Below are 15,620 nucleotides of genomic sequence, written 5' to 3'. Positions count from 1 at the left end.
CTTTTTGCTGAGCGAAGGCAATATGTCTTAGCTTTGACCCCACTGCCACCTCTCCGAGTCACTTTGTTGGTCTAAGAAGTTGCAGTTTTGCTAGAGAACCGCTGGCCACCAACACCTCTTGAGCTGGCCATTCATTTATTTTGTATCTTACTATTCAGCCAGGAGCCTGGACTTCAGTTAAAAGAAAAGAAATCTAAATGGAGTGGCCTCGTTTTTAAAAACAATATTGACTGTTTGGTTATCTGATGCTGACGCAGAGGCCTGGCTCCACTGGTCAACAGTAGCTCAGCTGCCGGGCTGAGAAATGACCAGGAGTCCTGAGAAAGCCTACCTAGAGCCGGCTGGGGGAGCCTGCAGGACGCTTGGCCACCCTGACAGTGATTGAGATAAATGGCTCATCTATCTATCAAAATGTTTTTAGTACTTGATTTGACAATTCATTGGAGCATTAGCCTGAAAATGACATTTTAAATCTTTGTTTTCAAAGAGGTCAAAGTTTAACTGGAAAAAATTGAGTTTTCCTAACAACATGGTGGCTTGTGTAAAGAGAGGCAAACGGCGAGTAGGGGGCAGCGGCAGCGTGTCAGCTGACTCTTTGAAACTTTTTCTTAGGAAAAAGGGGGAGGGGGGACTCGCTTCTTGGGCCAGAAAATCAACAGGTCTGTGGCTGGAAAATCAATAACTATTTGATGCCAACAGCCTGGCCGTCCAACTTAACATTCATAGAGCCACAGGCAGGAGAAGGGAATATCGCTCCAGGAAATGCCTTACTAGTCAGCAGCTCCCAAACACCCTGTCCTCTTTGTTGCTCATTTTCTTCTTAGAGAAGGCAAAGAAACTTATTATTAGAAAATATTTCCCAATCACTAGCAGGTCCTCGGAACCCTCCTTTCCATGTGAACATTCTATTTGGGATGGCAGGGAACTGAGCACTGTGAAACTTCGGCTTCTTAGGGAGGACTGTCCTGAATCATTTGTAGTAGAAGGAAAACACTGTCCTAGAAAGAGCGCTCGTGGAGCAGAGTTGCTTGTAGAAATTCTCCCTTTTGCAGTTAGCCCCCCTAACATGCCTATTAGGTTGCCAGAGTGGAGGGAAAAGCTTTGTTTATTCTTGAACAAGTTAAACAGGGATTTGCTTTATCTGGGTAGAGCGGGTGTTGAATGTGTCACTCGCCTAGGGCAAGCCGATAAGCAAAAAGTGTTGATAAGAGCAAGGTTTAACTAATCAAAGAAACTTGCATTAGACAAAGTAAATAAAGGCATTTCACAAAAGGGTTTCAGAAATTCCAGTGTCTTATTTTTGTAAGCAGGGCAATCAGTGCTCATTGTAGTCAGCTTCAGCTAGAGTTTCAGCCCATACTCCAACTTGGAGCCGAGCGAGTCAAGTGTCAGTATTGCCCCGTGCCCTGCAGGCTGGCCCTGTTGTCCACAAACCAGTGAATTCCAGGTCTTTCCATTGTTGCAGAAATTAAGAATAACTAAAACATGCTCTCAAAAAAATTTTTTTTCTGGTAAGTATCTGTGTCATGCAGTGTTGGGGCTTTGAAATGAAAGCCCTGTGAGAGCCGAGTTTGCATAAGTAACAGTTTAAATCCCACGGACTTAGTTTTCCATCTTACCTAATGGCTGTTTTGAAAAGGTGCAGATCAACTTTGCTCTTAACACAGAGGAAACAGCGGGGCAGAGAGGAAAATCTGGGACTAAATCCTACTAAACTATCTCCAACCTTGTAAACCTGCTTAGGTTTTTAGTGTGTGTGTCTGTGTGTCTGTCTCTGTGAGGTTAAAACCTTTGAACGTAAGAACGCCCCCAGGATCTCACTTTGTAAAGTGTTAGAATACTCCCTTTATTTTCCTTTTAATTTTAAAGGCAGAAAACTGATATGCCAGCCAGCTGTTGGTTGTAGCAGGGCCTGTGAACTGTTTGGTATAAACATTGGAAATCAGGATTAGGGGCCACTAAGGGAATGTGGTGTAAATAACAGAAAGATGACAATCCTGGAAGGCTCCTTCCCGGTCACTAAGTGTCTATTCAGATGCCTCCTGGATTCTTTTGGTTTTAGGTAACTCCAGATGTTTTCCTCATTAATTGCTCTGTGGGCACAGGACAAATCTTAATATTCTTCAGTCTAAATATAGTTGCTTTTGGTGAAATCACGAGGGTGACAGCATCTTGGCCCATTTCCCTGTGTTCTTCCTTTTCAACAGATCAAAAGCTGGGGGAAAAAAAGTCTTTTTGAATAGGGTTTTGCCCATTCAGAAGAAATTATTTTTAAAATGAATAGTAGCAACGTGTGATTAAGGAGGAAGAAAAGTCCCCCTCTTCGAGCCCTGAGACCTGGAACTGAAGCTTTAAGCAGGATCTAACTCCTCTCCTTGTGAGCTATAACTTGAGGTCAAAGTAGCAAAATCAAAGTTACCTTCTGAAAGAGAGACTCAGTGAAGAGCGAGACAGCCACCGTATGAGCTGAGAGGCGTTTTGAATAAATACTTCAGTGAAAAGGCCCAATTGTTTTTCTAAAGTAGGACATAATTTTCTGCTGCTCAGCCACATGACTCAGTAAGCAACACCATCCGAAAGAGAAGACACTTACACTTAAATCTCAGAGAGAGTGCACCACAGGGTCATTCTGCAAACAAAAGATGCACAAACTTTGCTTTTCCAGTCTAAAAAAGGAGAAATACAGGAATTTTGTCAATTTCCAGATAAATAGGTGATTTTGCAAATCAGGAGGGGAGAAACAAAGGAGCAGTAATTAAATTTTATTGCCAGAAAAACGGTGAATTCCAAAATCCAAAACCAAGTCGTGGGAGGGGCAGGCAGGCGTCCCTGGATCTACTTAACCTTAAGCTGTTAGTTTGGATGGGATTAGCAGCTCTGATTTGAATTGTCTGTTTAGTGAGAACAGAAAGCCCAGGCATTGGATCTGACCTTTTTATTTTTATTTTTTTTAATAGATAAGTGACCACAATGTTGGTTACTTTTAGGCTAGCTGACCTGAATGAGAGGTTTTCCTTCCCGTTTAAGGTCATACAGAACCAGCAAGTACCATCCTGTTTTTGTTGTTGTTTTGTTTTCATTTTGTTTTTCTTTTCTAATGAATCTCAATAATAAAACAATATTATTTGGACTTCAAATACATATATATATATATTTTTTAATGTCAACACATTAAACTTGGAAGTGGCTGAATAAAAAAGAAAATCTTAAAAAAAAAGAAAAAGAAAATCTTATTGTTTTCTCCTTTACACATTAAGCAAGGTTGTTAACTTTACTCCACCAAGAAATTATATAATAAATTATGAAGATTGTCAATTTTTCTCTTACAAAATTTATCATCCTTTAAATTTCAAAAAAGAATTTTAAGAAAAAATACCGGGAGCTTTTAACTAGGAAGCTGGTGTCTGGGAGGAAGATGGAAATGGAAAATCAGATACTGTAAGCATGGAACTCTTTCCAGTTGTCCAATAAAAGCTGTCTTCATTTAGAACAATGGTTCTCAACCTGTGGATTGCCACCCCTTTGACCCTTTTGCAGGAGTGGCCTACGCCCATTGGAAAACACAGATAGTTATTACGAATCATAACAGTAGCAAAATTACAGTTATGAAGAAGCAATGAAATAATTTTATGGTTGGGGTCACCACAACCTGAGGAACTATATTAAAGGGTCGCAGCAATAGGAAGGCTGAGAACCACTGATTTAGAAGCTCTTGAAGAGAATCTTTTTCAGAGTTTGAGCTACACGTAAGTGCCAATAAATTCATCCTTAAATGGCATTTTTATACTTTAAATGTTCTAATATAAATTCAGTTAACTATCAATTAAATAGATTATTTCGGATATGGGCATTTTTGATGAAGGTTAATCAGAAAAATGTTGGCTCGAAACCTTTCCCAAGATATTGATGTTGAATCTTGCCTTTCAAATTACAGGGCAGTTACAGCAATTATCTATCTCTGAGTTTCTAGAAAATCTCCATTTGAAATGTTCTGCTGCCGCTCCCACGTCAGTCACCATTACGGCATCTTCTAGGTTGCTCCTTGAACCTACGGGTGGCACAGAAAGCAGTTCCATGGTCAGTATAACTGGAGAGCTCACAACTTAGTTTTTCCACTGTGGGTGGGGATCGTCTTGTGTTTCTGGGTCATTCTTCTAAGCACAGATTTCTTTTGTAGACAATTGTAGATCTGTAAATAGAAGGCTGGCCCTGCAAGACCGATAGGCTTGGCTTCCCTGTGAGCTGGCTTTGGATGGGGGAGGGGCATGGAATTCCACTCCGTGGTTACAAACACATCTGTATTCATCTTTTGCCAGCTTTTTAAAAAGTTGAGGTCTGCAGTGTTGGAGGAAGGAGGATGGTAACTTCGGGTTTCAAATAGATTAGGATCCTATCAGAAAGAGGCGTGGTCTAAGTATCTCTTATTAAATAGGAAGATAACCTCCACCCATGCTCCTCCCCAAGATCTTGTGACACCATCAGTCAGTCTGCTGCCCTGAATCCTCTTTTCATGTCCGGTTTCCTGCTTCATCACTAAGATCTGCTGGGCATGGTAGTCCATGTTTTTAATCCTAGCACTTGGGAGACATAAGCAGGCAGAGCCCTGAGTTCCAGGCCTGCCTGCTCCATGTAGCCAAGCTCATATAGTGAGATACTGTTTAAAATTAAAGAAAACAAAGAAAGTGGCGCGAGATCCGAGTCCCACTCACACCTCTTTAAACAAAAGGCTGCAAGTCCTGACTCCTAGGGGCAGGAGAGGTGATGTCTGGGGCTTTCTGCTTGTCTTGAGGTTCAGGCAGGCCTGGACCCCTGGGTTTGCTTGTTCTCCAGCCTTGCTAGGTGCGGAGCTGCAAGGGGGTGAATTAGGTTCCACTCCCGATGGTTCGGAAAAAGGCCAAGGTAACAGGAAGTGACATCAAACCAGTGACCCAGCCTGCTGAACGCTTCCTCCAGAGTTCAGGCCTTCAGGGCCTCCGATGTTGAGAACCCAGAGAGAAATCTCAGATTTAAAAAGGTCATGGTAGGTGATCATGTCCCTGATGCTCCACAGGATTACCAAAAATAACTCGGTGGAAATGGGGATTTTAATAAAAAGTCTTCTGGGAGAATACTTTACAGTCCTGTAGTGAATGCCCCTTCCCCAGGTACCAGCCAGACAGTCCAGCAATCAGTGGGTACCAAGGGCTCACAAACCCTGCCAGCTCCTCAAACAAAATGTGAGGAAACAAGAGCGCTCAGGGCCAATCCCTCAATTCCCATTTAGCTTTTTCAGCCCAAAGTTTCCACCCCACTCTACCTCACATGACTGGTTCCCTCGCTGCCAGACCCTAAGTCACCGCCATTTCCGTCCGCCATTTTCCTTTTCCCTTAAAGCCAGGTTATTCGCCTTTTCTGGCATCTGCCTTGAGAGGTAGAGGAAGTTGGAACGAAAGACCCCATCATGTTTTCAAAGCTCACTTTTGTCCTCAAAGGTCACACCTTTGTAAAATGTAATCTGGATTTACTCCTCTAACTTGACCTGGACATGGGAAAAAAGCGAACAAACAAAAAAGCTTTTTTCTCTGATGGGTTTGGTGGCTCCTTTCTGTAATTCAGGTGCTTTGGAGGTGAAAGATGGAGAAATGGAATTCAGGACCAAAGCAGGTGAACTCCTTTCTAAAGACAAAACAAAACAAAAACCAAAAAAAAAAAAGTGCTTTTTGGTTGTTATTGTTCTGTATTAACCACTGTTTTCCACAAATTAAAATTTTACCAAATTCAAAATACTGCAGGTAAGACTAAGCAGGAAAAGGAGATTTGGTTTTCATTTGTCGCAATTTCCTTCTAATTTTCAGAACAAATGAAGAAGCAATATAATAACTCCCTCTTCTCAAAAAATATTAAAGGTTGCCACAGCTACGGCCATTGTTGTGTCATCAGAGCCCATGATTATGAAAAGGTTGATGGTGGTCTGAAGGTCCTTTCAGCTTCAAACAATTTTTGAGAGTCTGGCCCTATTGGAAAGCTTGTGGGGATAATTAGCTAAAATGGAAATGGAGGCTTCGAAATTTAGTTCCCGATGTTTTCATTTAGCTCAGTACCACCATGTGCTGTTGAAGAGAATTCTTAAAGGCACACATAATTATTTCATTATGGTCCACAGAATGCTTTCATTGGCTTTAACGACAAGAAGCTGTATAAAAAGGCATACATTTTAATTAGTCCTTATATTTACATCAGATGAGTAACAAATAATTGATGAAAAACAAGTCTTTGGAATGGATGACTTCACACAGAATGCTGGTTACAGTTTAGTGATGAGACATTTCCCTGTTGCTTTGCATTTTCATTATCTAGACATTGCCGTGGTAGTGCGTGAAGCAAAAAATATTACCGTTGCCATTTCAGAGCAAAATAATCACGACAAATGCCTACAAATTGAAAGCTAAAAAAGGTAGCTAGCCTCACAGCTCAGAGAAAGTAAATTACCAGTTCCATTAATTTCGCTGTTTGTTAGCACTCCTTTGATCATGTTAATCTCTGTGCTTCACGCTTTTGGAGTGGGAGCCTGTATGCTTCCTGTGCCTGTAGCAGCCACATTTTGCCCTGAACACTTCCTTTTGAGTCTAGCTCTCGGACCTGAAGGAAGGTACCTCAAAAAGCGTGCACCGAGAACTCAAAGAGCCTCCTCCATGTTCCATGCTTATTTCCCCTTTGATTTTTATATGAAAACCCATTTCACATGATTCATCTGTTTTGGTGTACAGAACACTAATTGTTATTATTGATTTTTAAATTCCGTGACCATTACAAGTAGGCCAGATGACTGGCAGATAAAGGGTAATAATGCGTGGAGTTCTGGAGCTGTTTCGTGTTTGTCTGGAGTACTTTATGTGGTCAATATTAACTGCCCCATTGAAACTAACTGCTGTATCAAATAACAGTCAATCAAATGAATGTGCCTAGAGATTATTTATTGAAAGCTTTAATTGTTCACTGGGGCCCTGCTTATCAGAGGAAACAATAGGAACTGGAGATGAGGAGTCTGGATTAGCAAGTTGGAGCATCCTGAGGAGCCAGGATCCCTCCACTGCTCAGGCTATGCGGAGCCTGCAGGGGGGACCCCTGTCACCTATGCATGAAAGGGCTCTGGAGTGTGAGGATAAGGATTTCCCTGGCCAGGCAGAGGGTGTGAGAGCTGCTCCTCCCTGAACTTCAGGGTTGAGTCCTGACCTCCTGGCACAGCCTCGCTTCCTTAAGTCTCTCCATCTTTACCTGATGGTCTGGGATAGCAGGAATAGCTTCACTTGACAGGGCCGATTTATGAAGCTATGAAATGGGGACAGTATTGGCCACCATGCAGGATCTGTGGAAGGACTGGCCAGCATGCAAACTAAGATTCTATTCTTAGGGACATACAGATGTCACCGTTGTGTTTCCCCCCTGATTTTAGTCTGCCGCCTATGGAAGAAGCATGCTGGCTAACAACAGACACTACTTTTGTGCCCGTTTTTCTCACTTCCCTGCTCTCTGCAGCTCCTCACAGAGACGAAAGTCCTTCCTGCCTGTCATAGCGTGAACAGTTCTCTAGTCCTGACTCAGGGGCAGTCATTTACTAAACCTCCAGATTTGCACACATTGCCGACAGCGACAAAGACACTCTGTAAAGTTGTTGTGGTACTCTTGGCCACTGGCACCTGCATCTTCATCACTTGTGGACGTGTTGAATGCTTCAGAGTTCCATTCGGCAGAGGCTCTTGGGTGCCTGTCATGTGCCAGGTGCCTGGATATGATCTCTGAGAATAATAAGAACCTTTAGTCACTGTCTCTGCTCCCTCCAAACTTGGAAGAAACTGGAGTGTGTCATGTGACACACAGTTCATTACATAAGCATGTCTCTGGGACTTTGAACCTAAGGTTGACTGACCCACAGCTGGAAAATAAGTGGGTGATCAGATGGCTTCTCCATTTGTGTCACAGTAGAGGCCCACTGTTATAATTGAGTGAGATGCAAAAAGAAGACTTTACGTCTGCCCTGAGTGATAAAGCAATGCACATTTTCAAGGCTTGCTTCTCTGCGGATGTGTCTGGGGCATCTAAGGAGTAACTGTGTTCCTTGGAGGTGGAGTGGGATTTACTTAGACTCTTGGAAATGTCTCATTTTTTATGCACACTCCTGCGGTTTACTGCTGTGTAACATGCCATCCCAAAACTTAGTGTCCCAACCCTTTGTTATACAGCCATCGTGTGGATGAGCTTAACAGGTCAGACCGTCCACTAAACAGAATGTGACATCAGCTGGGGCAGTGGCGTCCAGTATGCGGAAAGCTCCCTCCAAGGGCTGAAGTGCTCATTAAGTACTGGTGGGAAGCTCAGCTAGGGTTGTCTCCTGGAGGAGCAGAGTAGTGGCTATGATGGGGAAGCCTCTCATAACCCAAGAGCCACCAGCCTTGCTTCCGAAGGGGCAAGCTGAAGTGACTCTTAAAGACTCAGAGGGGGCCTCGGGTTTCCTCCACTGTTCTGGTGGCTGATCAGTGACAGTCAGTAAATCTGCCCCATGGTGATGGGTGGCAAGAGTGTCCAGTGCTCAACAATCTGCATCGCATTGTAGCATTTGTGCTGTGCAGCAGGAAGAAAGTACTGTATTCCAGGCGGTGCCTCACTGAGGACCAAGCTGCATCTTTCAGTGAATTTACCTCTTGGCTTCTTACATATTTAACAGAATCCTGTATTGCTGACTGTATATAGATTCAGTTAATTCTCCACAGACTATAAGAAGGATATTGTTATCCACATTTTAAAGATGAGAAACTTGAAGTTCAGAGTAGGCAAGTGACATACCTGAGATTACACAGCAAACTGTGAGCCTGGGTGAAAACCCCACAAAGCTGAACTTTTTCTTCCGCAGCTTTCCTTTTGCAGGTCTTTAGCCGCTGCCATTAGACCGTCATCTCTGTCTATTCTACTGAGTGGACACTTCCCCCCAAATGTTTTATGTTCTAATAATGCCAAGAAAGGCCCCCAGGAGTGTTAGGAGCAGGGTGAAAAGACTAGAAAGCCACAGAATTGTGGCTCACGTGATTTCCTCTGATTACATTATTTTCTCTAACATAAACGATGGCCTTCTAGACCGTGAAGGAAACTGCCAGAACTGTGAGGAACCTTTACACTTTAGCCTCTTTGTTCTTGCATCCTGTTTGTTGTGGGCTGTGCTCCTAGTTACTGCCAAGGCTCCTGAGGCTTGGGCAGATTGCTCAGCAATCACTGAGGTTCTTGGAGATATAAGCACTTGAAAGTGTGGGTTTCCATGCCACTCTAGTTTCTGTAAATATGTGTGAGTGGTTGTGCAAGATGATGCCTTAAGCAGCATCTTCCATTAGTAGAAAGAAAAAAGAACAGAAGGGGAGAGGAAAGGAGAAGAGAGGAGAGGAAGGGGGAAGAAAAGAGAAGAGAAGAGAGGAGAGCAGAGGAGAGGAGAGGACAGCAGAGGAGAAAAGAGAAGAGGAAGAAAAGAAATCTTCCTGAGACATCTGCTTCCTGCTTGAAGTATGTGTTATGTATAGAGGATGCCAAAGTTAGTTAGCCATCTTTTTTTTGCCAAACTTAATAATAATTATTATGATTAATATTGGCTGTTCAAATACTACCCTCAATTCAGTGCCTTCAGATACAGCTTAAACACACTCTGTTGGAAGTCATGTGGTGACCTCACACATAGGTGGTATTTCATGTGGTAGTGGGTAGCCTCATGCTGCATGTGCCGCAGCCTCCAGGACACTCCTCCACCTTGAGCTCCACCTTGCCTCACATTTTCATCTGTGAAACTGCTCTGTGATGCTTGCCTTATAAGCTTAAGGTCAGCATCCTAATCGAAGACTTGAGTAGGAGGATATATGACCTGCATCCTAATCTATGTCTCTGTTGCTGGGTTGAACACTGACTAAAAGCAACTTGGAGTAGAAAGGGCTTATTTGGCTTACATGTTCTGAGCACAATGCATCGCTGAGGGAAGTCAGGGCAGTTGCTCAGGCAAGAGCAGAGGTGGAAGCATAGCATACTGGCTTATTCAGCTTCTTTTCTAATATAGCCCAAACCCATCTGCCTAGAGAGGGCACTGCCCACGGTTGGCTGGGCCCCCCCCCCCATTAATCATTGGGTAAGAAAATGCTCCACAGACATGCCCACAGGCCAATGAGATCGAAGCAACTCCTCAACTCAGGCTCCTTCTTCCCAAGTGACTATGGTTTGTGTTAAGTTGACAAAACTAACTGGCACAACAAGCCCTATGCATTAAGCAAACCACTTTCCCCAGTGCTTTATTGTAAAAAAAAAAAAAAGAGTTTCAGGGCAGAAAGTTTGAAAGTATGTTCAGTGAACAACCACATGCTTCTGCTATCTCTGCTGTCAGTTATGTTTTCTGTGTGGGTTTGCTTCCTTTTGTACATATAGGTGTGTGCCCTTGAGCATGTGCATATGAGTGAGTGTGTGTGTGTGTGTGTGTGTCTGTCTGTCTGTCTGTCTGTCTGTATTTCTGCACCAGGAGATCTCGGAGGTCAGACAGTGTATGTTTCATCTGTTTTTTCATGTCTGGTATAGTTCTTGGTCCATCATGAGCACTCCCTTAACTGTATGCCACAGAACCAGGGAGACCATCCTTTTGTACATCCCATACCAGTGCCATTTAGTAGGATGATCCAAGTGACAGAAACAATATATGATCACACAAATTGTCTGATACAGTCATGCAGAGTCACAAATGGCTCTTGAGCTCCTGACATATAGCTAATATTTTATCAGAATTAATTTAACTTTCAATAGCCATGTGGCCTAGTGAGGCAGCACAGCTCTGTCCCTGTAAGCTCTTCTTTCTTCTGTTTGCCTGCCTCCCTTTTTCCTTCAGCCTGTCTTCCCTTCTCTTGCTATTAGTAAGCTCTAATTATCTCTTTAAGTAGATGGCAAACAGACCACAGGAGAATGTAAACAGAGTTGCTGGGCTGGGAGCTCAGTCAAATGTTGAATTGCTTTTCCCTCTGGGAGGAGTGATTCTCCAAGCCTGCCAAAGGCTTCCCTCTAACTGTGCAGAGGACTCAGTGGTTTCCACTTCAGACTCCTCTGGCAGATGTATTGTGGGGACAAACAATGTCCTGTCCTGGATTTGCAGTGGGCACACTCTTCCAACATCTTCTAACTGCTTTCAAATCAGTTTGGACATCTCAACAAGCTTCAAGGAAGCAGAGAATGGCAGTTCTCTTTGGAAGCCCCTATTTGTTTTTGGAAAGTTCTAGGCACTCTCTTCTATTGGAGTCTCCCTTGAATACATCATCTGTGCCTTTTTCGTAACCCAGGACCTGGCACACAATGGATACTGCCTTCTCCTCTTTCACCCATATCTAAAAAGTGTAAAGAAAGAAAATGGAAATAAAGCTAAAACTCAAGTTAGGAGAAGCTTGACTCAAGTTTACTTCCTGCCTCAGTGTCTTAATTGTGATTGATCTTTACTGATCAGCATTTAAAAGGCTCATTTTGAGCCCATCCTTAGAGGAGGCAATAGACTAAAGATCAAGAAACTGTTGTTCCCTTGTCTTATAGAAGAGTGTTTGTGGACGAGCGGGAAGCAGAGCTGACGCACAGTGGCTGAGGAACAGTGAGGCTAGTGTGGCTTCACACCTGTGTGAGGGCACACACAAGATGGCCATAATAGACATTCCCACTGATGTGTGGGGAGGGCAGGCAGGGAAGGCTGGAAACCTCAGATCCCACACAGCAAGTGCTCCCAAGTGAAAGAAAGAAAGAAAAAAAAAAGGCAATACATTTTTAACAAAATGGGCAGTTACTCTAATTGCTGTGCCCTACTGTTCAGCTCCATCTATGTCCTAGTTCATTAAATTATGTGCACACACAGGCTTATTATTTACAGATGTTTGCACTTCTAACTGTCTCATAGGAAACAGATGTTTCACACAAGGTAACAGGCCGGTGAGCTAAGCCCTCCTCTACTGGCTATCAAGTGAGTCTTACAGTCCGTTACCTCAAACCCTTTGTGATGACTGTGAATTGCAGTGTCCAGTGTGGGGAGGACAATTAACTCCCCCCATGGGAGCAAATAAAACACAGCAGCCCCAGAAGCAGACATCTGCATCCCTGAAGAGAGTGCTCGGCCAACAAGCACTCACATGAAAGCTCACTGGATGCACTGAGGAGTTTTGTAAGCAGTTTGTGAACAAGGAAGGCAGTCCAATGAGGAAATGGTATTACAAGGCGTGGGTCCATATGCCACTCGCCTGTAGAAATTCTGCCACCGTTCCAAAACAATGACCTGATAAAAATCAACTGGACCATGTGTGGTATGGTGGCACAGCCCTGTAGTCCCTGCACTCAGGAGGCACAGGTAGAAGGATTAGTGCAAGTTCAAAGCCAACTTTGTTTACGTACTGAGGATCTGCCTCAGTGGCAATACAACACAACAGAAAAATCAGCATGACTGGTTTGATACTTGGCCACATACTGGGGCAGAAGCAGTAGATATGTGAGTGGATAGTGATTTCAAATCTTCAGAATATTGGGGAGCAATAATCTCCCCCAAAGTGCACAGTGAAATGCACTATTTATGAACTGTCAAAAGTTCTCTACACAAACAAATGAGAAATTAGCGATAAGTTTGCCTACATAATATCATTCTGTACACTGAAGCCTGGAAACAGTCATAGCCAGGATGGAAGATGGGATATGAAATATTATGGGACATATCAGGTTTATTGCATATTTGACCGTGAAAGTGCATTTTATTTTGTCTTATGGACCTTTAAAAAGTCCATATAATGGATTAAAGGTATTAAAACTCCCACATTCTGCCTGGCTGTAGGCCAGGAAACAGGACATGAAAGATAATCCCAGTAGACAGAAGATGCAGGAAGGAGTTCAAACATGTATTTATGGCGAGCGTGTTGACCTCCCCAACTAATAAAAGTGTATCCACGAGGACAGCTTTGTAGAAAATGCCAGCCCCTTACAGCACATTGTGATGACAGTACTTTCAAAACATGGCCAGGGCTCCATGACATATGGCTGTCATGCTCCCTCGATCCGTCTCTCTTCATGAGGGGATCCACGAATTTTATCCCAACACGTGAGGATGCCGTTAGGAGGAGGAGTTTTATTTTATTTTCCCTGTAAGGATGGTCAGCATGTTAGCTTAATCTGGGCTTTGGTCACACCTATCAGCCATGTTTTGTGCATGGACGCACACTCCCTTTGGCAGCAGAACCCAGCTGCCTGGACAGAAGCTGTGAAGGCCACAAGGCCTGAGATCTTTACTCCCTGTCACTTGTTATGGACAGCTCTGCTTTAAAACTTGAAAATCAAACTGAACAGGCAGGTCATGCCTATATCCACTGTATGTGGGAGACTGAGACAAAAGAGTCACCTTCAGTTAGGGTCACTTTCAAACAAACAAACAAACCCCTATAACACTGAGTAGTGCCCCAAGAACAGCAGTGGGGCTGTGAGAGGGTGAGTCCTACAGTAAGCCAATTTCTGTGAGAACTAGGCCACACAGTGGAGCCTCTAGGTTGTGACTTCCCTTGTGTGAGTTATAATGCTTCCTGTACCTTGATCCAGCTCTCCATCACCCTTGTCACCCTTGTCACACAGAGAGGCGTGGAGACAACATACCTCCGTCATGTGCCAGTGCAGGGCTGATCAGATGAGTGCATACTAGAGCCAATCACTCTCCTGATTGTCAGCCCACACCTTGGAGAAGCAAGGCAGGAAAGCTGCTGCGTGGCCTAGTGATGTTCCTCCGCGCACAGCCTGGACCCTTCACACCCTCCCCTGCCTGGCTCCAGCAGGGTGTCTGCTGTTTTCTAGGTGTGTATCTGTGTAGGCAGTCTCCCCTAATTACCTGCTTGGTCTGTCCGTGTAGCACTGGCTAGTCCTGGCTAGTCGTACCTGGCCATGCTGCCTTGTCCATCCAGATAGTCTATTTGTTTGATTGATTGTTTTTAAGACAGGGTACCACATTGTATCCCAATGTGGCCTTATACTAATAGCAATCCTCCTGCCTCAGGACCCCACCCCAAGTGCAGGGATTATAGATAGGGACTGTAAGGTTGCTAGGCAGCCTGAAATGGAGACCTACCTGCTAGGGTGAACCATGGGAGAGAGCAGCAGCAATGCAGAGCTTTGGACAGATGTCCCTAGACTTAGAAAAAAAGAAACACACTTTGAGAAACCAGGGGATGTGGCTTGCTCCACTTACATTCTTCTAAAGACTCTCTTGGTTCGGTCAGGAGAGGAAATCACAGTGGGAGGGGAAGTGGAAGAGAAAGTTAGCCAATCTAGATAGGACACCAATAGCCTGGAGGAAGCTAAGAAAGTGAAAAGCATTGATTTCCCCTCCCCCACAGGCACCCTGCCTCAGTGGCACCACCCGGTTCTGTTCAGGGGCTGTGCCAAGTGCTTTATGATGACGTGTGTTTTAATCTTCTCAGTGGTTCAGTGGGGGCTGTGCTGTTATTTTACACCCATAGATAGTGAGACTTGGAAGTGAAGGACTGTCTCCAAAGTCACACAGCTAGTAAATAATACACAAAGGCTTTGAATCCAGGAAGCCTAGCTCCAGGGCTTATGTTCTCAACCCCAAGCTTCAAACAAGCCTCCCATCTGTCAAGAGGGACCAGTTTTCAGAATATCCAAGAAGTCTCTGAGCCTTGGGAATGGCCCACAGCTAGAACATTTTGAAATTCATAGTCATTTTTAAAAGAAATAAGATGAAGACAGCAGTCTGTCATAAAGAAACCCTGCTAGGAAAGAGAGAGCCAGAGTGTCACCAGGTTGTAGGGCAGGCTGATGACTGTGTAGAAACTTGTGTGGTTTTGAAAGGAATGTCACCTGAGGTTGCCTTATTGAACTGAGCTTCATCAGTACCAGGATCTCCACACTAGTTACCTCAAGGCACCAGAGGAATGGGCACCCTGTCCCCCATGTCCCATGTCTCATCTCCCTACCTACCTGCCACACCCTGTTACTTTGGGAAGGGGGTAGCCAGCTTCTGTGTGGGATCTTCCACGGCTGCTGACAGTGGCAGCAGGGTCCACAGGCTTTTTGACCTTGCTTTTCGTCCTGTACCAAGTAAACTTTGGAAAAGTGGTGCCTGTGAGAGTGAGAGGAGAGCCTGATGCCTCAGTGCCTCATCTGGCATCTGTAGAGCCCTATGCTGACTGCTCAGGTCCCCAACCTAGCTGGATAAACAGTGTCCTCCCTATCTCCCTTTTCTCCCTGCTGCTGTGTTCTTACTTTTTCAGTTTGTACATTGTGCTAACTGGGAGACCCTCTGAACATTCAGGGACATCTTAGGAGCATATTACTGTCTTCTCTTGATCCCTGTCTCAGACTTGTACTCTTGAACCGAAGGCCAGTCAAGTTCACAGACCTGTCCAACACTCTGCTTCCTGGCCTCCAACAAGGTATCTATCCACTCTGTAGCCCTGGCTTCTTGCTTCTAAAAGGTTTCTACATTTAGTGCTCATGTAGAAAGCTTAGAGCAGCATATAGGTGACTAGCATAACAGCTGCTCAAATGTAGCCTGTTACTGCTGCTTGATGCAGTTATTTGGCTAAACTCCAGAGGTATCGGTCATTCCT

General features: G+C 44.2%; 1 protein-coding gene across 5 annotated transcripts in view; it reads left to right on the top strand.

Moving 5' to 3' along the window:
* Rarb (retinoic acid receptor beta) overlaps window positions 1-15,620 on the top strand; it is a 648,239-nt gene that overhangs the window by 525,512 nt on the left and 107,107 nt on the right. The window lies entirely within an intron of this gene.

The sequence above is a fragment of the Meriones unguiculatus genome, chromosome 9 (assembly GCF_030254825.1).
Source record: "Meriones unguiculatus strain TT.TT164.6M chromosome 9, Bangor_MerUng_6.1, whole genome shotgun sequence".
Classification (NCBI taxonomy): Eukaryota; Metazoa; Chordata; class Mammalia; order Rodentia; family Muridae; genus Meriones; species Meriones unguiculatus.
The sequence above is the reverse complement of the archived record's forward strand: the minus strand, read 5'-3'. Positions and strand labels throughout refer to the sequence as shown.